We start from the raw sequence: 26692 nt of genomic DNA on the forward strand, positions 1-26692 counted from the left end.
CCAACCATTTTTCTGGAGACTTCTGGATTAGAAAGTAGAATTGTTGAAAATGAGAGCATAAGAGATGAGAACATATGAGATTCTAATGTTGTTGCCCAGACTTCAACACCTTAACCTGTGAGCACGATCCAGAGTAACCAAGTCTGCACTGGTCACAGCTTTTCTTAGGAGGGCATGGAAACAGTTTGTCTTGAAGTAAAGAGTTTTGTTAACTTATTTCTTTAGATGTGGTAAGCTCATGACAGGATGAAATCATAAGCAAAGCAAGGGAAAAACCAACAAAAACCTACAGTGGGTTACACAGCAAACAAATAAAACTGCAGGTAAATGTATTTTAATCAGTCAAAAGGTAGTAAAACAAAATACATAAAAATATCCAAATTGCTGGTCCAAATATTCATGTGGACTGGACCCAACACAGTCCGTGTTTCGAAGAAACACTCCTTCCTCAGTACGCAGAGTATAAGAAAAACCAGATTGGATAAAAACAAAATCTTAAAAGCACAGGTGTGAAATTATCTTGTATCAAACTTCGTGGTTTGCAGTGCAGTGTTTTGATACAGGATAATTTCACAACTGTACTTTTAAGATTTTGTTTTTGTTTTTATGCCAGACCATATGAGGGGGGAAGGGGGAAGACACAGATGTCTGATCATGGAGAGGGATGAGATGGTGCATATGGATGGAGGGGAAAAGGAGACAGAGGGAGGAGATGGTACACAACATCCGGCAGGAAAGAGATAAGAAGAAAAGTTATGGATAGATGGGAGTAGGGGAGAAGAAAGAGGGATGAGATGCACATGGATAGATGAGAAAGGATGCATGGAAAAGTAGATTTTGAGAAGAAAGTTGAATGTTAAAAATTAATGCTAAAGATGGATGTATGATAAAGGAAGAACTGACTTGTAATGGACGCCACCTTCAGAGAAGTGATTATGCTTTTAAATACGCTCAGAGAAGTGAAACTCTGAAGAGAGAGACAAGCTCCCTCTTGGACAAGAGTTTACCGTCCAGTCATAGCATACTCAATCTTGAATGAATCACTCTCTGGAAGGTGGAAACTTAATTTCTTACTTTTGAAAAAAGATATTATAATTCCAACATGTAGGTTCTTATGTTGTAATTTTGTTAAAGTGAGTGTCACTGGGACATTGATGCGATATCACTTATCTTATGAGGAAAATCCTAAAGGGTCCCAACACAGCCCCGTTTCGTTATCTGCTTCAGGAGACCCAGCTGTACATTTGGTAAGGTTCTCACTCAAAAAACAGGAGCTGGAATGCTGTTAAAGATGTCCGTGAAACTGAATCTGTAATACAAACACGCTATTAGACCCACACACAGACGCAGAAAACTTTAAACCTATGCTGTGGTGAAACTTTGTGCTTGTCTGGCTATTAATGAGAGAAGCAAGGCACAAAAAGATTACATACCATGTGTAAAGTTCACTCAAAAACTCCCAGCAACAAAGAACACTGTCCCGCGCTCCGGATTTAAACCGGAGGGCAAGGGGGAGGGACTTCGTATGGGAGAAAGAATGACATCATAGCATATCAACGAGCTACTGTCACTGTGATTCAATAAAGCATAGTGAAATAAAAAACTGATGAAAAAATTGATGAAAAAGCGGAGTAAAAATGATGAGGTGTTACAGAAAAGTTACCCATTCTATTTCATTATTCAGTCCATGTGGATGCAGTGTGTTTAGATCGCATATCAACTTTTGTTCCTTTCTCCAAAGGCTTTTTGCAATGTCCCCACCTCTGACATTCATAAGTGTATCTAACACAGAATATCTGAGTTCTGCTGGATCATGTTGTTTATTGAGCCAATGCTGAACTAAAGGAGCTTCTTGTATACCGGATCTTATCCTGCTGATATGTTCTCCTATTCGCGTCTTGATACTCCGTTTGGTGCATCCCACATAAAAAAGACCACAAGGGCATTGAATGATATACACCACATTTTGAGAATTACAATTGGTGGCTACTCGAACATGTCTCCTACTTATAGTCAGTTTCATTTGTGGTATTGTGACACTGTATTGACACATTCTGCAGTGACCACAGGAAGTGTGTTCACCCATAGCAGGAGACATGGGCTTGCTTACAAATTGGGAATGAACCAATTTTTGTTTCAAATTTTGAGTTTTCTGTTAGAAACAAAGATGCAGAAAGTGAAGGAGAGAAAAACAGCAAATGGAAAAGATGATACCAAGGTTAGCCTTTTTGCGGATGATACTTATATTTGCAACAGAGTGGACATCCCGGAGGGAAAGAAAAGAAAACTATCTGGAAAAGTTAAGAGAGGCTGGTCGTTTAGTTAGGAAAGCAAATATGCAAATGGAAGAAAAAATAGCTGGCATGGTAAAATGGGGAGACAAGACATTTTTAAGATATATTAGTGATATGAAGAAGTGCAAAAGTGGCACTGTGAGACTCAAAAGTGAAGGGGAGAAATATGTAGAAGCTGATAAAGAAAAGGCCGAATTGCTTAACAAATATTTCTGTTCTGTGTTCAGGGCTGAAATTCCGGGAGCGGGACCGCAGTAGACAAGCATAAATAGAGATGGAGGTGTAATAGACCCTGATCGATTTTCAGAGGGTTGTGTTCTTGAGGAGCAAGCTAAAATAAAGGTAGACAAAGCGATGGGGCCGGTTGGTGTACATCCAAGGGTGCTGAAGGAACTTAGGGAAGTTCTGGTAGCTCCACTGACTGACCTTCTCAATGAGTCTCTAGAGTTGGGAGTGGTACCGGAGAACTGGAGAAGGGCAGATGTGGTCCCTCTCTACAAAAGTAAGGAAGAAGTAGGGAATTAAAGGCTGACTTCTGTGGTAAGCAAATTAATGGAAATACTTTTTTTTTTTTTTAATTTTATCTTTATTAACAACTGCAAAGGAACATACAACCATGCGCAGAAGAATTATAAAACAGAGCAGCCAGAGAACAACACAGGAGACTATGACAGCAAACAGTGCTCAATACAAAAACCCCCCATGGGTGGATGCCCATCGCAATTGACATTTTAAGATAACAAACCCCTCCAAACAAACACACGCAAACCCCTAGCCCTCACCACCAACCACAACAAGCACTCCACACTCGAACCACCAGACAGTCAAACACCCAAAAACTCACCCCCTCACGCACATAGGTGCAGCTATCCTGGGAAAAAACAAAAACAAGAACAAACAACAACAGAGAGAGAGCAGCAGCCCCCGCTAGAAGAAAAACCAAGGTAAGGATTCCATGCCCGCAGGCTCCAAGCTAGAACAGACCCTCAACGCTCGTTGCCCAGGTCTCGATAACAACGTTGGGCCAGAGTCCCAGACCTAGGGACACGTTAAAGCTCACTTGAAGCCCCACTTCAACCAAACGAGCCAGCCATTGCGGAAAGGATGCCACAGCGTCATCCACCCAATGCTGCAACGGGAGCTTTTTTACCACCAAGACAGCCATGTAGAGAACCTTGCATTGAGGAAGCGTGAGCCCCCCCTCAATCAACTCACGTTGATCTCCCAAAAGCAGAAAACCATAAGACCATGGCACAGCGCGCTGAAGAATGCGCTCCAAAAAAGGAAGAGCCTGCAGCCATAATGCAGAAGAAGGGCATTCCAAAAAATGATGCATAAGGGTACCTAAGAAACGATTACATTTAGTACAAACTCCATCCTCCCAAAGGCCCATACGAGCTCCCTGAGCCCGAGAAATATAAGCCCGATGCAGGAGTTTAAATTGCATTTCCCTAAAATCCATGGAACCCCCAAGGCGTGCACAGTGGCAAAGAGATCCAGAAAGGCCTTACGATCCAGTGTAGTACCAAGCTCTGATTGCCACTGGGAAGCCAGTCGATCAACAGCTCCCAGATCCAATGCGTTCTTCAGAATCCGATACCAGGTAGCTAATTTGTTAGAGGCAGGAGATACCTGAAAAAACTGGACATCCAAGGGACCACAGAGCCAAGCATCCCCCCAACGATGGTCAAGGGACAAGTAATAATGCTGTACCTGAAGGTAAGCCCAGAAGTGAGTCCGAGGCAATTGCCAATGAGTCTGCAGCTGGGCAAAAGAAGGAAAATGACCCCCCCCCCCACGGAAAGGATATCATGAAAAGTTCTATCCCCTCTCTGCTCCCACTGCCGAAACCAGGAGTGGCCCACACCCGGTGGAAAGTTGGTATTTCCATACAATTGTAACAAAAGGGAAGCTGCTGGAGATTTCCCCTGCTGCCGTCGCCACCACCGCCATGCACGCCACAAAGGTAAAAGATATGCAAACTTAGCCCCTCCCCCGGTATAGCCAACAACGGGATGTGCAGAAGAGACAGGACTGAGTGAGGGGCACACCAGGACTCTACCCAACCCTGTGAAGAGAATTTATAACAACCTGACCATCCTTCATGAATAAAGCGAAACAGAGCGGCGACATTATTAATATCGAAGATCAGGAAGGTTTAAACCATCCCTATAGTTATCCAGAGCCAAGGTGGCATAGCTAATCCTGGCCTGCTTATGACGACAAATGAAGGAGGAGATGATCGAACGAAACAAACGCACATCTTTAGCAGTAACCCAAAGCGGCACTGCCTGCAACGGATACAAAATTTTGGGGAGAAGTACCATCTTAGTCAAAACCACACGACCCCAAACACCCAGCGGAAGATCTCTCCATTCATCACACAAGTGCTGAATCGCCTCCAAATGACGGGTCACATTATATCGATACAGAAGCTTGAGGTCCGGGCTTAAATATACACCAAGGTAATGCATCGGCCCCTTCACCGGTGGAATCTCAAGACTCGCATGCCAGGGCTCCACCTTAGTGGACCGCAAGGGAAGAAGTTCAGACTTATCATAGTTTACATGCAAACCAGAAAGATCTCCAAAGGAACAGACCAGAGCGAGGACCCGCCCCAGATCCCGTCGGGGTTGGTCCAGATAAAGAAGAATATCATCGGCAAAAAGGTTAATGCGACTCTCCTTGCCCCCAATGTGAATGCCCTGAATACACGGATCCCCTCGAATCTGAGCAGCCAGTGGTTCAATAGCTAACACAAAAAGTAACGGGGACAACGGGCAGCCCTGTCGCGTCCCCCGTCCCAAAGCAAATGGTGCAGTAAACTGTCCATTGACTAAAAGTCTGGCCTGCGGCTGTATATACAAGCTACTGATCCAATGATGAATAGAACCCTCTATGCCAAACTGATGCAGAACCCAGACGAGATATTGCCACGAGATACTATCAAATGCCTTCTCCATGTCCAGGCCTACAATAGCCGATTCGCCCTCCAAACCACGCCTGGAATGAAGGGCCATCAAAGCCCTGACCAGATTCATCGACGCATAGCAGCCCGGCACAAAGCCTGCCTGGTCTTCATGAATCAAAAGCGGCAAAAAGGCATTCAATCTACGCGCCAAGATCGCGGCAAAAAGTTTAGCATCCTGGTTAAGGAGGGAAATAGGCCAATAAGAACCCACCTGGGCCGGGTCCTTGCCAGGCTTAGGCAACAGCACAACATGGGCCATATTAGGAGTCCCCAAACCCCGATTCTCAGAGAGCGCATTAAACACCCCCCCACCAAAGCAGGAGAGATCTGATCCGACAGAATCTTGTAGTACTCAGATCCAAACCCGTTGGGGCCAGGTGCCTTAGTTAACTGAAGCTTCTTAATGCCAAGCTGTACCTCCTCGGAACTAACAGGGACATTCAAGCAGTCCAACTGGGCTGCTGTCAACCGAGGGAGCGTGAGCCCCTGAAAGAAAGCATCCCTATCAGCATCCGAGAACGGTCGGTTGGCATATAAAGATTCATAAAAGTGAACGAATTACTGTTGAATCTGCCGTTCCTGTGTGAAACAAGTACCCTTCATGTCCCGGATGGATAGGATAACCTGCCGAGTGCGTGGAGGCCGGACCAAATTGGCCAACAGTTTCCCTGACTTACCCCCCCAGGCGTACAATTTATACCGTTGAAAGTAAATATCGTGAGAAGCCCGCTGCGTCAAGATTGTATCTATCTGCTGCCAGACGGTCAGCAAGCGAAGTTTGTCTTCTGCCGAAAGAGAAGCACTGTGGCATACCCTCAACTATCGAAGCTCTCCCGATAGAGTCAGTAACTCCGCATCCAGTGACTTCCGCTTGCGGGAAAGATAAGCAATAATGAACCCCCGCAGAACCGCCTTGGAAGCCTCCCAATAGGTCACTGGATGAACATCGTCAGTGTTATTATGAGAACTATACTCCAAACACTGTTCCCGAAGATATTTATGAAAGTCAAGATCTCTGTAAAGGTAACACGGAAATTTCCAATGGCGCTCCACGGGTTCCGGCTTAAACTGAAGCTCCATGACAACAGGCGCATGGTCCGACAAGGGAACCTCTTCTATAGCAATCCCAGACACCCTGGGGAGCAGAGAGGGTGAGATCAGCAGATAATCCAACCTAGCATATACATTGTGGAGGTGGGAATAAAAGGTATAAGTGCTTTCCGTGGGATGCAAAATCCTCCAAATGTCCAACAACTGCAACTGGCTAAGCAGAAAATTTACCCCCTTGGCTCTGTGGTCCCTTGCCCCCGTCTTTGCCGGACTACAGTCCAGGGCAGGATCCACAGTGATGTTAAAATCACCCCCCCACCAACGGTTGATAATCAGGATACATGGCTATCTTGGCAAGCAAAGCTGAAAAAAATTTATGGTTATATACATTAGGAGCATACAGATTACACAGCAACCGCTTATGCCCCCATAATTCCCCCAAGACTATAACATATCGGCCATCCTGATCTTGGAGAACTTTATGAGTAAGGAAGGGCAATTGTTTATGAATAAGGATGGCAACCCCTCGCTTCCGAGTACCAAAGGAAGACGAGCAGACCTCGCCCACCCAATCTCTCCGCAGCTTGAGGTGTTCCGCAATGAAAAGATGGGTTTCTTGCACAAAGGCTATATCAGTCCCCCTCCTTCGGAACCAGGTCAAAATCTTTTTTCACTTAATAGGAGAGTGAATCCCATCCACATTTAGGGTAGAGATAGTCAACTTAGTCATTAGGAAAAAATTCCCCAGATGTAACAACAGGAGACAGTGAAATACAAAAGACGGGCAGCCCCCCAGCTAGGCCTCCCATCCAGTAATACTGGAACCTGAACACTCTAAGAAGGAGCACAGAACAAGGAATCAGGTACATCCACCCCCAGGAACGCTGCACCCCCCACACACTCAGCCCTCTCAACTACCCAGCCAAACAACTGCTACACCAACCCACAAGCAAACACAACATCCACCCCCCTACCCCCCTACCCCCCCACCCCAACCTTCCCCCTCCCCATACCCCCAGATCCTCCCCCCGGAGAAAAGCTGCCCCAAAGCCATCCCCAATTCCCCCAATACAGAAGGAAAGAACTAAGAACAACTCCACCCCCTCCCCCAGAGAAAGCCATCCCCAGAGGCACCCCCAAAAACCCAACCCCTGACAAAAAAGAAGAAATAATAATGAAACAACAATGAGCGTCGCTCCCAAAAACTGGAGCAACCTAAAGTCCCCTACGGAGCTCTCGCACACCCAGGGTCCCCCAGAGCAAGTAAACTGTCAATTAGATAACAAAGAAATTCAACCACCGCTGAAGAAAAACAGCTCGCAGGCAGTCCAGGCTGAAAAGTCAATAACAACCAGAAGGATGAATAGAAACCAGTGATCCGGGGAAACCAGTCCAGCCCTCGGGACCAACAGCAGAGGAAGGCACAGCCAAAACACCAGGCCTCTCAGATCCCTGGCCTCGCAGTGCACCCCCTCTCTGGCCCACAGAATCCAGACAGCACAACTCTGTGGGTCCGAAATCCCATCCTCCGGAGTCTAACAGTACTCACATGAAGAGAAGGCCACAGAGACCAAGAGCTGAAAGCAGACTGCCACAGCCGATCAGATCAAACAGCCAGGTCCGCTGCAGGGGCTCCACCGTTGATACTCGCAGGCAAGGAATTCAAATAGCGCTGGGCTGTCGCTCGATCCAGAAATGTATGGGGCTTCCCCTCTCGCCAAACCTGCAGGGATGCCGGATAGATGAGCACAAAGCGTACTCCACGCCGATGGAACGCTGTGCACAGGGGTGCCATTTCTCTGCGGAGGGAAGCCACGTGGGGAGAAAAATCATTAAACAATAAGAGCTTCCTCCCTTCATAGTCCAGCCGACCTGCCTTTCGATAAGCTTGAAGGATGAGCTCTTTCTCCCTCCAGTTAAGGAATTTCACGATCGCTGCTCGGGGTCGATTGTTATCCCCCGAGCATTGCCCCATACGATGTGCTTTCTCACACAGGAAGCCAGCCGCCGGTGGCTCCAGTCCCAGCTGTGTCGGGAGCAAGACTTGGAAGAAAGTATACAGATCTTGATCTGCCCGGAGCTCCAGAAGACCCACCACACGTAAGTTGTTTTGCCGCTGGCGGTTTTCCTGATCATTCAGGCGGCTGGTCAGTGTGGCCACCTGAGCCTGCAGTGCACGCACGCTATTTCGATCTTGTAGCGCTGCATCTTCCCCATCCGAAATGCGCTGTTCTACCGCTGCAATGGGAGTAGTGTGGGACTCGAATCTCTCATTTATGCCCTCCACAGCAGATTGCAGTTTATGCAGACGATCTTCCAGGGCCGCCGTTACCATGCGTGAGATTTCTTGATCCCATTCACTCCACTGTGCCGGTGCCGAAAGGGGAGTTGGGGACGCCACCATCTTGGTCCCAGGCAAGGCCGACTTGTGCTTAGGTGTCTTCGCCAATCTTACCGGCAGGCCGGGTCCCAGCTAGCTCGCAAGATACCCCCTGCGCGCCCCAACCTTAGCAAGAGGTCCGGTGGAAGCAAAGACAGCCAGTCAGTATTTTAAAGGGAGTTAAGCAGAGTTTAGGAGACCCGAGATCAGAGAGCCTAAAAATACATGTCCTATCGAGCCAGACTCATCACGTGACCCCTCAATGGAAACACTTTTAAAACAGAGAATGGTCAATTTTCTGGAATCCTGTGGATTACAGGACTGGAGATAACATGGATTAACTATAGGTAGGTCTTGTCTGACAAATCTGATCAATTTCTTTGACTGGGTGACCAGAGAATTGGATAGAGGATGTGCACTAGATGTGGTGTATTTAGATTTTAGCAAAGCCTTTGACAGTGTTTCATACAGACGTCTAATAATAAACTGAGTGCCCTTGGGATGGGTCCCATAGTGACGGGATGGGTCAAGAACTGGTTGACTTGAAGGCGACAGGGTGTAGTGATCTATGGAGATCTCTCTGAGGAAAGGGATGTTACCAGTGGTGTGCCTCAAGATTCTGTTCTTGGGCCTGTTTTTTTAACATTTGTATAAACGATATTGTTGAAGGGTTGTCGGGTAAGATTTGCCTCTTTGTGGATGATACCAAAATCTGCACTAGAGTAGACATGCCTGATGGTATGAATAACATGAAGAAAGACCTTATGAAGCTTGAAGAATGGTCTGAAATTTGACAGCTAAAATTTAATGCTAAGAAATGCAAGTACATTTGGGCTGTAAAAACCCGAGGGAATGGTGAAGAACTTATGTGCACGATGTAGAGTGGGACTTGGGTGTGATTGTATGTGATGATCTTAAGGTGTCCAAACAGCTTGAAATGGTGACAGCAAAAGCTAAAAGGATGCTAGGTTGCATAGGGCCAATAGGAAAAAAGAGGTATTGATGCCCCTGTATAAGACTTCGGTGAGAGCTCATTTAGAATATTGTGTACAATTCTGAATGCCGCACCTTCAAAAAGACATAAAAAGTCTTGAAAGGAGGCTGCTACCTTTCATATAAGAACATAAGAATTGTCACTGCTGGGATGGACCACGCGGTGGCCCTCTGGTCAAAGACCAGCACCCTAACTGAGACTAGCCTATCAATGTACATCCTTGTTCAGCAGGAACTTGTTTTCCCCTATGACAGACTCCGGAAGAGAGTTCCAGTTTTCTACCACTCTCTGGGTGAAGAAGAACTTCCTTACGTTTGCACGGAATCTATCCCCTTTCAACTTTAGAGAGTGACCTCTCGTTCGCCCTACCTTGGAGAGGGTGAACAACCTGTTCTTATCCTATGCTTCTTGTCCACATAGGAACCAACGACACTGCCAGGAACACACCGGAGACCATCACCAGAGACTTTGGAGCACTGGGTGAGAGGCTGAAGTGGACAGGAGCGCAGGTGGTTTTCTCATTGATCCTCCCAGTTAGAGGCAAGGGAAGAGCCAGAGATGAACGTATCCTGAGGACGAACGAGTGGCTACAGGGATGGTGCCGGGATATGAACTTCGGATTCCTAAACCATGGGGAAGCACTACAAGGACTTCAGGGACCAGACGGACTCCATCTGACCAGTAGGGGTAAGAACGTCTTCGGACACCGACTAGCCCGCCTACTTCACAGGGCTTTAAACCAAGTAAGTCGGGGAAGAGTACCCATTCACATATTAGTGCAGAAAGGAATTATCCTGATGAGGTGAGTCGAAACTCTGCTTCCATGTCCAAGGTAAGTACCCACATTGCAAACAGTTCTTTGGGAGTCACACCGACTCGGGTAGGATACGCCTCACAGGGACTTAGCAAACACAAGATATGGAGGGCCATGTATGTCAATGCACACAGTTTAGGTAACAAAATTCTAGAATTGGAGGCTGAAATAAGGAATGCCGACCTAGATGTGGTGGCAATATCTGAAACTTGGTTCACGGACTCACATGGATGGGATATGGCTATACCGGGCTACAATCTACTTCGTTAGGACAGAAAGGGCAGGTTAGGAGGGGGGGAAGCTCTATACATTAAAGAGGACATCAAAACCACCAGGATCACAGATGTCAAGTACACTGGGGAGTCCCTCTGGGTAAACCTGGCAAGAGGCAGAGAAAAATGCCTGTATCTAGGTGTGGTATACAGACCCCCAAGACAACTGGAAGACATGGATGCAGAATTAATTGAAGACATAGAGAATATCACTCTACGAGGAGAAGCTGTACTGCTAGGGGACTTCAATATGCCTGATGCAGACTGGAACTCATTTTCAGCGACAACCAGCGGTAGCAGGAGGCTCTTAACCTCCATAAAGGGAGCACGTCTCAAACAAATGGTAACGGAGCCCACTAGGGCCCAGGCGATCCTCGACCTTGTACTCACCAACGGGGAAAGTGTCTCAGAGGTCTCAGTAGGAGATACGCTAGCCTCCAGCGACCACAACATAGTATGGTTCAACCTTAGGAAAGGCTTCCCTAGATCAAACACGAAAACAAAGGTACTCAATTTCCGGGGCACAGACTTCGCACGCATGGGAGATTTCGTCCATCAGACACTGCAGGACCAAGCGGAGACCGATGATGTAGAAGCTAAGTGGTTAACACTGAAATCAACCATACATGAAGCAACTAGCCGCTTCATAAAATCAGTAAATAAACGACAAAGAAACAATAAACCCCAATGGTTCACCGCGGAGATCTCGCACCTCATTAAGGAGAAGAAAAAAGCGTTTCTCTCCTACAAGCGCACGGAGAAAAGAGAGGCAAAAGTAGAATATAGGACCAGGTCTACAGCGGTCAAAATGGCAGTTAGGGAGGCAAAACTTCGAGTGGAAGAAATTCTGGCAAAAAACATTAAAAAGGGGGACAAATCCTTCTTCACGTATATTAGTGACAGAAAAAGGAACACAGGTGGGATAGTACGCCTTAGAAGACCGGACGGAAGTTACGTGGAAGCAGATTCCGATAAAGCCGAACTACTGAATGAATACTTCTGCTCAGTCTTCACCTGTGAGGCACAGGGACACGGTCCGCAGTTGAAGGCAACACAAAGCACAGAAGACCCGTTTCAGAATTTTGAGTTCACACCAGGTGAAGTTTACAGTGAACTGGCAAGACTCGAGGTGAACAAAGCAATGGGACCAGACAATTTGCACCCAAGAGTGCTCAGAGAATTGAGCGATGTCCTGGCGAAACCGTTGGCTGAGCTATTCAATCTCTCCCTAAGTAAGGGGAAAGTTCCCCTGGACTGGAAATTAGCTAATGTCGTTCCTCTGCATAAAAAGGGTTGCAGGGCAGAGGCTGCGAATTATAGACCGGTGAGTCTCACATCAATAGTGTGCAAACTCATGGAAACACTAATTAAAAGCAAATTGGACACGATCTTGAATGAAGGGAATCTTCGGGCTCCCAGTCAGCATGGATTCACCAAGGGTAGGTCCTGCCAATCCAATCTCATCAGCTTCTTTGACTGGGTAACAAGAAAGTTGGACTTGGGAGAGTCTTTGGACGTCGTGTACCTGGACTTCAGTAAAGCTTTTGACAGTGTCCCACACCGCAGGCTGCTAAGCAAGATGGAATTGATGGGGTTAGGAGAGACACTAACTGCATGGGTCAATGATTGGCTGAGTGGCAGACTTCAGAGGGTGGTGGTTAATGGTACCCTCTCTAAAACATCGGAGGTGACCAGTGGAGTGCCGCAGGGCTCGGTCCTGGGTCCACTCCTTTTCAACATATTCATAGGGGATCTGACTCAAGGGCTTCAAGGTAAAATAACACTATTCGCCGATGACGCCAAACTATGTAATATAGTAAGTGAATGCAGTTTACAGAATTATATGGCGCAGGACCTGCTTACATTGGAAAGTTGGTCCTCAACCTGGCAGCTAGGCTTCAATGCTAAGAAATGTAAGGTCATGCACCTCGGAAGCGGAAATCCATGCAGGACGTACTTCTTGAACGGAGAAACTTTAACTAGGACTTCAGCAGAACGAGATTTAGGAGTAATCATCAGTGCAGACATGAAAACTGCCAATCAAGTGGAGAAGGCTTCATCTAAGGCAAGGCAGATATTGGGTTGTATCAACAGAAATTTCGTCAGCCGAAAGCCTGAAGTCATAATGCCGTTGTACAGGGCCATGGTGAGACCTCATCTGGAGTACTGTGTGCAATTCTGGAGGCCACATTACAGTAAAGATGTGCACAGAATTGAATCGGTTCAACGGACGGCCACCAGGATGATCTCGGGGCTCAAGGGTCTCTCGTACGAAGAGAGATTGAACAAATTGCAGCTCTACACTCTTGAGGAACGTAGGGAGAGGGGAGACATGATCGAAACATTTAAGTACCTCACGGGACGTGTCGAAGTGGAAGATGATATTTTCTTTCTCAAGGGACCCTCGGCCACAAGAGGGCACCCGCTCAAACTCAGGAGCGGAAAATTTCATGGCGACACCAGAAAGTATTTCTTCACAGAGAGAGTGGTTGATCATTGGAACAAGCTTCCAGTGCAGGTGATCGAGGCAGACAGCGTGCCAGACTTTAAGAATAAATGGGATACCCATGTGGGATCCCTACGAGGGTCAAGATAAGGAAATTGGGTCATTAGGGCATAGACAGGGGGTGGGTAAGCAGAGTGGGCAGACTTGATGGGCTGTAGCCCTTTTCTGCCGTCATCTTCTATGTTTCTATGTTTTCTATGTTTCTATGTTTCTACTATGATAGGAGATAGGAAAGGAGGAAAAAGAAGTGGCGGATAGATTAAACATGTTCTTTTTGTCAGTATTTACAAAGGAGGGCACATCCAACGTGCTGGAACCTGAAAAAATCTTCAAAGAAGATCAAGCAGATAAATTAACATCCATGGATGTAAGCCTTAAAGACGTACACAAGCAGATAGATAGATTAAAAACTGACAAATCTCCTGGACGGAATCCACCCTAGGGTATTGAAAGAACTAAAGGAGGAAACAGCGGAACTACTACAGCAGATTTATAATCTATCCTTGAAAACAGGCATGATCCTGGAGGATTGGAAGATAGCTAATGTTACGCCCATCTTTAAAAAAGGATCGAGAGGTGACCCGGGGAACTACAAACTGGTAAGTCTGATTTCGGTTCCGGGGAAGATGGCGGAAGCGCTGATAAAAGAAAACATCGATGAGCATCTAGAAAGGAATAAACAGATGAAAACAAGTCAACATGGATTCTGCAAGGAAAGATCGTGCCTAACGAACTTATTGCACTTTTTCGAAGGAATTAATAAACAAATGAACAAAGGGGACCCCATAGACATCGTATACTTAGATTTCCAAAAAGCCTTTGACAAGGTACCCCATGAACACCTACTACAGAAACTGAAGAGTCATGGGGTGGAAGGAGACATACATAGATGGATCAAAAATTGGCTGGCGGGTAGAAAGCAAAGGGAAGTGCCATTACTCGGACTGGAGGAGGCTCACGAGTGGTGTTCTGCAGGGGTTGGTACTCGGACCGCTGCTTTTCAATGTATTTATAAACGATCTAGAAGCAGGGACGAAGTGAGAAGTAATAAAATTCGCAGACGACACCAAACTATTTAGTGGAGTTGAGACAAGAGAGGATTGTGAAGACTTACAAAGATACCTGTACAAACTAGAAGAGTGGGTGACGAGATGGCAGATGAAATTTAATGTAGAGAAATGTAAAGTCTTGCATGTAGAAAACAGCTGTACGATGGGAGGGCTGATAATGGGTGAAAGTACCCTAGAAAAGGACTTGGGGGTAATAGTGGACAAGACAATGAAGCCGTCGGCACAATACGCAGCAGCCTCTAGGAAGGCAAATAGAATGCTAGGTATTATCAAGAAAGGTATTACAACCAGAACGAAAGAAGTTATCCTGCTGTTGTATCGGGCGATGGTGCGCCCGCACCTGGAATACTGCGTCCAATATTGGTCGCTGTACCTTAAGAAGAATATGTCGTTACTCGAGAGGGTTCAGAAAAGAGTGAAGAGATTGATAAAAGGTATGGAAAACCTTTCATATGCTGAAAGATTAGAGAAACTGGAGCTCTTTTCCCTGGAAAAGCGGAGGCTTAGAGGGGACATGATAGAGACTTACAAGATCATGAAGGGCATAGAAAAAGTGGAGAGGGACAGATTTTTCAAACTTTCGAAAACTAAAAGAACGAGAGGGCATTCAGAAAAATTAAAAGGGGACAGATTCAGAATCAATGCTAGGAAGTTCTTCTTCACCCAAAGGGTGGTGGACATCTGGAACGCGCTTCCAGAGGGTGTGATGGGACAGAATACGGTATTGGGGTTCAAGAAGGGATTGGATGATTTCCTGAAGAAAAAGGGTATAGAAGGGTATAGATAGAGGATTACTATCCTGGACCTGATGGACCCCCACGTGAGCGGACTGCTGGGCGTGATGGACCTCTGGTCTGACACAGCAGAGGCACTGCTTATGTTCTTAAGTCTATCCCCTACTTTACCTTGAATGTTTTGATCATGTCCCCTCTCAATCTCCTCTGTTCGAGGGTGAAGAGGCCCAGTTTCTCTAATCTTTCACTGTACAGCAGCTCCTCCAACCCCTTAACCATCTTATTCGCTCTTCTCTGGACCCTTTCGAATAGGACTGTGTCCTTCTTCATGTATGGCGACCAGTGCTGTATTCAGTACTCCAGGTGAGGGTGTACCATAGCCTGGTACAGCAGCATGATAACCTTCTCCAAACTGTTCATGATCCCCTTCTTTATCATTCCTTGCATTCTGTTCACCCTTTTCGTTGCCACCGCACATTGTGTGGACGGCTTCATCGACTTGTCGATCAGAACTCTTCAGTCCCTTTCCTGGGAGGTCTCTCCAAGTACCACCCCGACATCATGTATTCGTGCATGAGATTTTTGTTACCGACATGCATCACTTTACACTTGTCCACATTGAACCTCATCTGCCATGTCAATGCCCATTTCTCGAGCTTGATTATGTCACGTTGCAGATCTTCGCAATCCCCCTGCATCTTCAATACTCTGAAAAACTTTGTATTGTCCGCAAATTTAATTACCTCACTTGTCGAACCTATGTGCAGATCGTTTATAAAGATGTTGAGCACTGAGCCCTGCGGCACCGCACTTGTGACCCTCTTCCAGTCCGAGTATTGTCCATTTACCCCCACTCTTTGTTTCCTATGCTCCTGCCAGTTTTTAATCCATATGAGTATTTCACCCTCGATTCCATGGCTTGCAATTTTCCGAAGTAGTCATTCATGCGGAACCTTGTCGAACACCTTCTGAAAGTCCAGATATACAATGTCGACTGTGTCGCCCTTCTCTATCTGCCTGTTCACTCCCTCGAACAAGTGCAGCAAGTTTGTCAAACAAGATCTGCTTTTGCTGAAACCGTGCTGGCTGGTCCTCATCAGACCGTGTTCGTCAAGGTGAATAATGATGTGGTCCTTTATCAGCACCTCTACCATCTTTCCCGGTACTGAGGTCAGACTCACTGGTCTGTAGTTTCCCAGGTCTCCCCTTGAACCTTTTTTGAAGATCGTTGTAACATTCGCCACCTTCCAGTCCTCCAGAATCTTTCCCGTTTTGATTGACAGATTGGCTATTAGTTGAAGAGGTTCAGCTATGCTCCCTTTCATTTCCTTGATGACTCTCGGATTGATGCCATCCGGTCCCGGGGATTTATCGCTCTTAAGCCTATTAATCTGCCTACACACCTCCTCTAGACTGACCATCAATCCTGTCAGCTTTCCGTCTTCGTTTCCAGCATATAGCTGTGTACATCTTCTTCGGTAAATACAGACGCAAAAAAATGTGTTCAGTTTGTCAGCAGTTGCTTTGTCCTCTTTTAGCGCTCCCTTTATTCCATGGTCATCCAACGGTCCCACCACTTCTTTCGCGGGTCGTTTCTCCTTAATATATTGAAAGAACGGTTTGAAGTTCTTCACCTCCTTAGCTATTTTTTCCTCGGAGTTTATTTTGGCCCCTTTAACTGCCTTATGGCACCTGTGTTGATGTTGTTTGTGCTTGTTCCAGTTTTTGTCCATTTTTCCTCTTTCATTTCCTTTTTTACCTTCTTCGCTTCCGGGAATCTTTTTGTTTGGTAAATAATAAATCTTATTTATTGGAGGAATACAATTTGAAGAAATTTTTAAATTTTCAATCGAATATCTTTTCAGTAAATCTAGGGGTAACACACCCGGAATTTGTGGAAAATTTAGAATACGAAGATTTAAACGTCTGTTAAAATTTTCAAATTGTTCCAATTTTCTATGTATTGAGGTGTTATCTTTGATTGAAGCTATCTTAAACTGTTGCAAATGCTGTATTTCATCTTGCATTTGCTTGGCTTGGACTGTAAAATCCGATTTCATTAATTCAACAGTTTTTGTTAAAGAATAAAGTTTATCAGTTATTTTGGTTACCTTTTCTGTTGATTTTTTCCATTATACTCTCCATTCACTGAAGAAGAAGCCAAATGTTATTCAAGGATACCTCCGTGGAAGAGGATGAGAATTCCTCTTTCTTGCTTGCAGACATCAGCCATTCTGCCATAGACGTTGTGCCCTCGCTGGGAGATCCCACGTCTCCACTTCCAGAATCGCGTGTCTCCTGCCTCAACGCCTCAGAAGTCGCTGGACACGGAGAGTTGAGGGAACCTGGAGGAGAAAGTGATATTTCCATGTCCGAAAGGGCGAACTACTCTCTCTCGTCTCTGCCCAACGCTGGGCTCTCCACTCCGGACTGCACAGTTGCTGGGAGGACCGAGAAGAAACGGTCCATAGTCTGCTGAACCGGGGTGGACGCTAGGGCCAGTGAGGAAATGGCCCTGACCACCCCTTTCCTTTTCGTATGTGCCATCAGAAACCAAGGTATAGTCTATTTAATGAGGAAAGCAGGCACAGTAAGATCTTACAGCATCTCTCCCGACTCCTCACACTGCCGCCATCTTGCCACTGCCCCCAAAGCGGATCATATTGTGATCACTATTTCCCAGCGTCCCTTCTACATCCTGTGCCGGTCCTGGCAGCCCATTTAGAATTAAGTCCAGAATTGCATTTCCTCTCATGTTTTCCTTGACAAGTTGTTCCAGGAAACAATCACCTACAGTTTCCAGGAAGTTGGTCTCTCTAGCACAGCCGGAGGTGCTGAGGTTCCATTCTATCCCTGGATAGTTGAAGTCGCCCATGATAACTACATTGCCTCCCTTGCATCTGTCATTTCTCCATCAATTTCTTCGGACTGCCCTGGGGGTCAGTAGTAGATGCCTATCCTCCTTTCCGGTCCATTTGTTCCTGGAATTTTGACCCATAGAGACTCTAACTTATCCGTCTGTTGTGGCATGTTCTCTCCAGTAGATTCAATTCCCTCTTTGACGTATATGGCAATGCCTTCTCCTTTTTGAGTCACTCTGTCTCTGTGGTATAGTTTGTATCCTGGTAGTTTGTATCTCGGTAATGATCACACGACAATCTCACATAGGCTGTATCGAAGAAAATTTTTAATAAGTAACAAATCAATAGCCAGCTTTCATGATTAGCATCAGAAATGATTATACAGCAATGTGTCAAGAGAAGGAATCAGCCAGAGACTAGTAGTCTGAGCAGTTTCAGTTCTCTCTAAGTCTGGTTCCTTATCGATTTGTCTTTTATCTCTAGACCTGGAATGTTAAATCGTCATCCTGATTGGCTGTTTTACACATTTGCTGATTGGTTGTTTTACATGATTGATTATGTTTGCTTGGGTCATTGTCTATAAACTTGGGTGTTGTCTTGGATCATTGTCTATAATACTTGGGTGTTGTCTATAAACCAACTTCCTTGTTTCCCTTGACAGTTTGTCCTTGGAGCTAATTTCAGGTCTTCTGACCATGGACCCCTACCCCTCTGGGAGGTCTTCTTCTCCTGCTTCTTGGGTGTTGCAGTTATCAGCACTTCCAGAATGTTGTATGCTCAGCACATATGAGTATTTCCATTGCTGCCTTGTGACTATCTTTCCATGCCACATCATTTTGTCCTGCTTTAGTCACTATCTTGTGACCAATACTTCTGCATGGAAATTTCCCCAGTGACAGGTTAGATGTTTTTAGTATGTGGGTCAGAGATGAAGCCTTAGAGATGAAGCTTGCATAGAATTCATCTTGTTCATGGCTTGTTTTTTTTACTATAGGCCTTGTCCTTTAGCTGTTTGTTCCAGAGTGTCCACTGATGGTTCTTCTCTCATTCCAGACGAAGGCTATTAAAATAGTGTGTGGTCTTCGTCATGAGGCATATGGGGACAGACTTTAAAATCTCAATATGAATACTGTGGAGGAAAGACGGAAGAGGGGAGATATGATAGAGACTTTTAAATGCCTATGTAATGTAAATGCGCATGAGTCAAGTCTCTTTCATTTGAAAGGAAACTCTGCAATGAGAGACCATAGGATAAAGTTAAGAGGTGATAGGCTCTGTAGTAATCTATGGAAATACTTTTTTACAGAAAGGGTGGTAGATGCGTGGAACAGTCTACCGAAAGAGGTAGGGGAGACAGACTGTTTCAGAATTTAAGAGGGCCTGGGATAGGCATGTAGGATCTCTCAGAGAGAGAAAGAGATAATGGTTACTGCGGATGGGCAGACTAAATGGGCCATTTGGCCTTTATCTGCTATCATATTTCTTTGTTTCTACGAAAAAGGATCTGCAAAAGAATGGTCTAGAGCAGGGCTGCCCAAGTCTGGAACTCGAGATCTACTGGCAGGCAAGGTTTTCAGGATATCCACAATGAATATGCATGAGAGAGATTTGCCTTCACTGCCTTCTTGGCATGCAAATCTCTCTCATGCATGTTCATTATGGATATCCTGAAGACCTGGCCTGCCAGTAGATCTCGAGGACCAGACTTGGACAGCCCTGGTCTAGAATCTGGCAACTAAAATTCAATGTGAAGTAGTGCAGAATGATATATTTGGAGTGGGGCGGGGGGAAGGGGAGGTAGAAAGGCTGATAAGCTCAGATGGAGAGAGGGACCTTGGGGGTGATTATGTCTGAGGATCTAAAGGCATCTATAATGGAGTAACCAGCAGAAGGGAGGTGTTGATGCCCCTGTATAGGTCATTGTTGAGGCCACACTTGGAGTATTGTTTTCAGTTTTGGAGGCCATATCTGGTGAAGGATATAAAAAGTCTTGAAGCAGTCTAGAGGAAGGTAATGAAAATGGTAAGAGGTTTGAACAAAAAGAAGTATGAGAAGAGACTGAAAGACCTAAATATGAATACTCTAGAGGAGAGGAGGGACAGGGGAGATATGATATAGACGTTTAAATACTTGAAAGGCATTAATATAGAACCAAATCTTTTCCAGAGAAGAAAAATGGTAAAACTTAAGGGCATAAGTTGTGGTATATTGTTCCCTATAAATAGATAATATGCTAAAAAAATGTCTCTTATTAAGGCTCACTTTTATCAAGCTGTGTTAGGGTTTTTTTTATTGCAGGTTGCTGCAGTAAAAGTTCTGATGCTCATAGAATTCCTATGAGCATCAGAGCATTTACCACGCCGGCCTGTGCTAAAAACCTCTAGTGCAGCTTGATAAAAGCTGGTGTAATTTAAGTTCTTACCTTCTTTAAACAAAATACATCTAGAATTCAAGAAAGTGTGAGACAGTTACGTGGGATCTCTTAGGGAGAAGAGGTGATAGTGGATGCTGTGGATGGGCAGACTGATGGGTCGTATGGCCTTTATCTGCCATCATGTTTTTATGTTTCTAGAAGTTTCTATGTCATTTGGGTGAAATTGTCTCCACAAGAATATTAAAAACCTTCCAAATGCATTGATTTGTCCAGTGCTCTATTTCTTTTTAGCTTACCCAGGAACAAAGATGTTTTGTACTTGTTTTTGATGCTCAGAACTTGTTCAAAAGAACAATAATCCTTAGGAAATTCCATTAAGATAGCACAATTTGAAATGAGCTGAATTATTCTCCATGGCAACCAGTATTTTTCTGCTTCTCTTGTACTTCAAATTCTCACTTGCTGCTTTGTCTGTCTGTCTAACATCTAATTCTGAACATAATGGAAAACTACTAGGCACTGAAATTCAAACAACAGGCTGTCCTTTATATCTGGTTATGAAGTTACTTGGTTATTTGCAGTGGCAATTAAATCAGTTTAACTAACTGGATATTTGACAGAGTTAACTAGTTAATTTGAATTGCTGATTGATGTTATCTTGATAATTTTAGGCTATTTTAGTGGAGTGATTTACCTGGTTAATTTTTTTATATTATGTTTATTGAATATTCAATTACACAAATGAAAACAAGAATGACAGATACATAAATGTTTTCATTTTATCCCTCCAACCTCCCAAAATCCTTCCCTCCCCAACAATAACTAATTCTTCCTGACTTGATGGACTCATATCCAAGTGTGAAAGTACAATCAATAATTCCAAATCCAACTACTTGCCCTGTGAGGCATCACAGTCCACAGATGTTCCCAAATCTTTTAGAACCTTCACCACCGAGTAGGATGATTTGAACCAGCTCTGTGGCACTCCATTATCATAACAGTATATAATAAATTTAGCTACTGTGCCCCATTAATCATTGTATTAGTATAGTTCTTCGAGCCATTAAAAACATATAATTCAACAAAATTAATTTGGCTTCTGAACTACCGTATTATAAGATTCAAACAAAAAGACAGAAGCTGACAGTGGTAGATGCAGTCCACAAACTTGCTGAACATTAAGGAAAATTACAGTCCAAAAATGCTGATGCTGGACATAACCAAAACATATGGCTCAAAGCCGCCTATGCACTTTAAACAACCATTCAGAAAAGTTATTTGAGGAGATACGTATACAGTATAGGCTCTGTAAAAGAATTTGTTCTGTTGTTTCACATGAGGCATATTTCAAAGCACTTAGACTTACAATATTACATAGTAACCAATGTTGTTTTTTAAGTTGAAGTGCTTTGAAAATGAGCCCCTATATATCATAGAGGTTAATTTTTTACTAAAGGCATACAAATTAGGTTCTGCAATAATTCCAGAGTGACTGTAGTTCCCAAGTCTCTGGACCAAACCACAGCTTGTGACTCAGCTGTGGTAATCATCTCTTAAAACTTTGAAATAAAAAGATACCCTTGGAGTATGTTCTCACCTCTAATAAGAAATGTCCTCCATAGACTCGGTGGTATCTTTCACAATTCATTTGCAGGTAGTGCAGAAATATAATGTCTCATTTGTAAATAGACCAAACAGTCTACATTATGAATTTGAAATTTTTCACTATATTGTCGAAGAAGAGGAGGTTTACCATCTTCATTTATACAATGTTTAAATAAAATAATGCCTTGTTGCTCCCATCGCTTAAAAAAATTACTAGACGGTCCTGCTGGGAAATTCAAATTGCCTTGAATTGGTAACCAGGCTGTTATACATTTATCAATATTTTAAATCCTACAAAGCCTAGTTCACACTCTATGAAGTGGAACAATTAGACAACTAGTTTTCAGATAACTGGGCAACTTATTAGGAGCTGCATGCCCATAATGCAAAGCTTTATGCAAAGCAAGAAGAAATATCAAAGCCACTCTATATTTATTTTTTTATTTTTTTCTATACCACTTATATCCTAAGTAGTTTACATTCAGGTACTTTATCATATTTATATTGTACTAGAGTATAATCAGTCATTTTTATCCAATCTGTTATTTCATACAAATTGTAGGTCCTACAATACAAATTCAAGTTTGATAATCCCAGCTCGCTCCTGCTCGGTGAGTAACATAAATGCTTATTTATTTAAAAATTTATATACCGTATATTATCTATACGGTTTCCATAGTAACAAGCATAAAATGTTAAACAAACATATCTAAAACATGCTTTACTTCCATAAAACCTATATCAATAATCTGTGTTTTCCGAGGTGAATAGTTTGAAATACGTAAAACCATTTGGGCAAGATCATCATTCTAAACAGGGCTAAGTATCTCATCATTGATAGTGGGAAAGCTGCCTAGTTACATAACAAATTATAAACCGATTAAAGGTTGAACATCAGCCTCATATAATTCGTCAAGTGTCTTTGGAAGATGAACCCCCAAATTGTAAACTGAAGCCCCTCCCCATTGCAATGGAAACCCAGTGTTATCAAAAATGGCAGGAGAAATGTTTTTAGGTATAGCTACTATCTTTTGATAATTTTACCTGGTTAAATAAAACCAGCCATTGTTGAACACAGAGCTGTCCAGGCAAAGAAAAACCACACTCTCAGAATGCCTCAGCATAAACAGATACATTTTGTGAAAGGTGGGAGGGGGAAGGGAACAGGGAAAGGACAGTTTGGGGCTTTAACAGACCAATGGGTAAGATCAATGGTCCATCTAACCCAGTATCCTGTTTCCACAGTAGCCAAACCAGGTCATATAATAGCTAAGATGAAAAATTTTTTTTTAATTGAATCAGGTTGGGCAGACTGGATGGACCATTCGGATCTTTATCTGCCATCATCTACTATGTTATGTTATTATATGTATGTAGCAGAAACCCAAACAGTAGCAACATTCCATGCTATTGATCCCAGGGCAAGCAGTGGCTTCCTCCATATCTGTCTCAATAGCAGACTATGGACTTTTGTGCCAGGAATTTGTCCAAACCATTTTTAAACCTATATTAACCACTGTTACCATATCCTCTGGCAATGAGTTCCAGGGTTTAACTATTCTTTGAGTGAAAAAATATTTCTTCCTATTGATTTTAAATGTTGGCACTGCCATCTAGAAGCAGGAACTTTAGATCATTTATTGTTTCATTGCCCATTTATTATGAATTTCTGGAAATCAATTTGGGACCAAATTAATAATTTATTAGATAACCCAGTGGCATTATCCTATGATACTGTGATATTTGGTATGGAAATGAGAGTAAAAAGTCAGATTTCTGCGAACAATAATAAATTATTACTTATAATGACTGGTGTTGCCATTCAGCAAATTACATATAATTGTAAGGATTGGAGAAGATTAAATTATAATTTTTGGTGGAACTCTTTATGCCATATCTATAAAATGGAAAGATTTATCGCAATACAGCAGGGATATTTCAGGAAATTTCAGGATGTGTGGAAACCATTAACAAAATATTGTACAGATTAGTTGAAATTGTTTTCCTTAAATTTATCAGTTTAATTGTGTAGGGGGGATATTTTATTATTACATATTCTATGGGAGGGGGTGGGAAGGGTGGAGGGATAAGAGTTTATGTAATGTACCAATGATAGCTTGTAAGTGATGTATTTATTGTTAACGTGATTGAATATATATAACACTTATTGTAATTTTGAAAATGAATAAAGAATTAAAAAAAAAAAAAAAAGTATTTCCCTGTAGCTTCATTCATTGAGTGTCCCCTAGTCTTTGTAATTTTTGATGGAGTAAAAGATCAATTCACTTGTGCCTGTTCTATACCACTTAGGATTTTGTAAACTTCAATCATATCTCCCCTCAGTCATCTCTTTTCCAAGCTGAAAAGCTTTAACCTCTTTAGCCTTTCCTCATATGAGAGGAGTTCCATCCACGTTATCATTTTGGTCACTGTTCTTTGAATCTTTTCTAATTCTGCTGTATTTTTTTTTAAAAAAATATGGCAACCAGAATTGAAAGCAATATTCACAGATAGAAACAGAGAAAAATGAAGGCAGATAAAGACTATATGGCCTATCTAGTCTGCCTAACCATACCATCTACTAGCCCTTCTTCTCACTTAGAGATCCAACATACTTGTCTCAAGCTTTTCAAAACCTGGATAAAGTGCTGGGTTTTGAAAAGACATCCAGAAACCTGGACCGGGTAAATCTGGATGTCTGGTAACCTTATGTCTCCACCACCTCCAGTGGGAGGCCATTCTAAGCATTTACCGTATATACTCGAATATAAACTGGGATTTTTGGGCCAAAAAATTGGCCCAAAAATGGGAGTCCCAGTTTATATTTGGGTCAATGCCCCCTCCCAGAATTTTTTTTTCAGGCTACCACCGCCGCAAGGCTCTGCCCCTGCCTCCCTCCCTGCCCTAGCATCATAGGTACTTCATCTGGTGATCCGCGGTGGAGGTGCAGCGAGCAGGAGCGAACTTTCCAAGTTCCTTCCCTGCTGCTAACCAGCTACCAAAGTTTCTTTGCCGCTGAGCAACATGAGCAGGAGCGCGATTTGGCACTGCTGCTCGGTACTGAGAGGCATCCATACTGGCTCAGCCCCTATCTGCATAATCTCCACCGCTGAAATTGGTGGAGGTAGAGTCATGGTGTCAGCTGCAACTGTGGATCTGGCAAGAGTAGGGTTGGGGGAGGTAGTACAGTTCACAAGTGTGGGTGGTGATGGGGGAGGTGGCAAAGTCACGGGTGGGGCGGGGGATGTGTGTGGAACATGTGGAAAACAGGGTGTGGGTTTGAATGGGGAAGGGATGGGTTGAAACAGAGGAGGGTGGAGGGGAGGGAGTTCTCTGTATATTACTATCCTCTGCAATGAAAAAGAGCATTGCAAACAGTTTGAATGGAAAAGACAATTAGATAGAAAAAAAAAAATGAATCGGGAATTCGCGGGAGCCAGTAAGGATGCCTCTCAGTACCAAGCAGCAGCGCCAAATCGCTCTCCTTCTCATATCGCTCAGCGGCAGCCGGTTAGCAGCAGGGCAGGAACTTGGAAAGATTGCCACCCGACTTATATTCGAGTCAACCATTTTTCCTCCTTTTGGGGGGAAAAGGGGTTTCTCGACTTATATTCGGATCGACTTATATTGGAATATATAGCACTACCCTTTCTGTAAAAAGTATTTTCTGAGGTTACTTTTGAGTTTAGCCCCTTTCACCATCATCCTATTCCCCTCATTCCAGTTTCTTTTCAATTGAAAAAGACTCACTTCATGCACATTTATGCCACTTAGGTATTTAAATATCTCTATCATGTCTTCCCTCTCCTGTCTTTCCTCCAAAGTATGTATAAAGGGCTGAAAAAGTAAAAAAAATAAAAATGCCCCCCCCAATTTACACTTTACCTGGCCACTGGAGGTCCTGGAGAGCTGTGTCGGTTTTGGGCCAGTTCCAGATCAGCCTAGGCCATTCCCGGTCCGATTTGGGGCTAGCACGGGCATGTAGAGTTCTTGTTGGGACCTATTTTGGGTCAGTTTCTATTCTGTAGGCTGTGGGGCTCCAAATCATGGCAAATGCAGCCAGCAGTCAGATAATTAACTTAAACATTAAAAAAAACTGTGGAACTGATGATCCTGATGAAATCTTTTTAATGTGTTTTATATTTTCATATTGTGTTTTATTTTTGAATTCACCTGCACCTTTTTCAAATAGAGATTTAATCAGGATCATCAGTTCCAGTTTCTTTTGTGTTTGTGCTGCTGTTTTCCTTGTGGAATCTCTTTGATGGAGCCCTTTTTTGTTTTCTTTTCAGGTAGGGTCATGGTGGCAGCTACGACTGGGGATCTGGCAAGAGTAGGGTTGGGGGAGGTGGTATAGTCCAAAAGTGTGAGTGGTGATGGGGGGAAGTGCCAAAGTCACAGGTGGGGTGGGGGATGAGTGTGAAACATGTGGAAAACAGGGTGGGGTTTGAATGGGGGATGGGTGGGTTGAAACAGAGAAGGATGGAGGGGAGGGAGTTCTCTGTATATCACTGTCCTCTGCAATGTAAAAGAGCATTACAAATAGTTTGAATGGAAAGACAATTAGATAGAAAAAAAAAAAAGAATCGGGAACACTTACCACTCTCCACTCACAGGTCCCCTTCCCCTCCATCCCTATGCACCCCTCCATATCATTCTTCTTCCAGGTCAAACATCTCTGTCTTCCCCCTTTCCCCCTCATATAGTCTGGCATCTTTCTCCTCTCCTTCCCATAGCTTGGAATCTCTCTCCTCTCCCATGATCTGG

At 43.9% G+C, this 26692-nt stretch overlaps 1 long non-coding RNA gene across 2 annotated transcripts in view; it reads left to right on the forward strand.

Moving 5' to 3' along the window:
• Positions 1-26692, forward strand: part of LOC117361217 — a 198986-nt gene that overhangs the window by 16112 nt on the left and 156182 nt on the right. For both annotated transcript variants that reach the window (XR_004539604.1, XR_004539605.1), the window contains exon 2: positions 22488-22536. This is a non-coding gene — a long non-coding RNA (uncharacterized LOC117361217). The remainder of the gene's footprint in view (positions 1-22487; positions 22537-26692) is intronic.

Source organism: Geotrypetes seraphini, chromosome 5 (assembly GCF_902459505.1).
Source record: "Geotrypetes seraphini chromosome 5, aGeoSer1.1, whole genome shotgun sequence".
Lineage (NCBI taxonomy): Eukaryota > Metazoa > Chordata > Amphibia > Gymnophiona > Dermophiidae > Geotrypetes > Geotrypetes seraphini.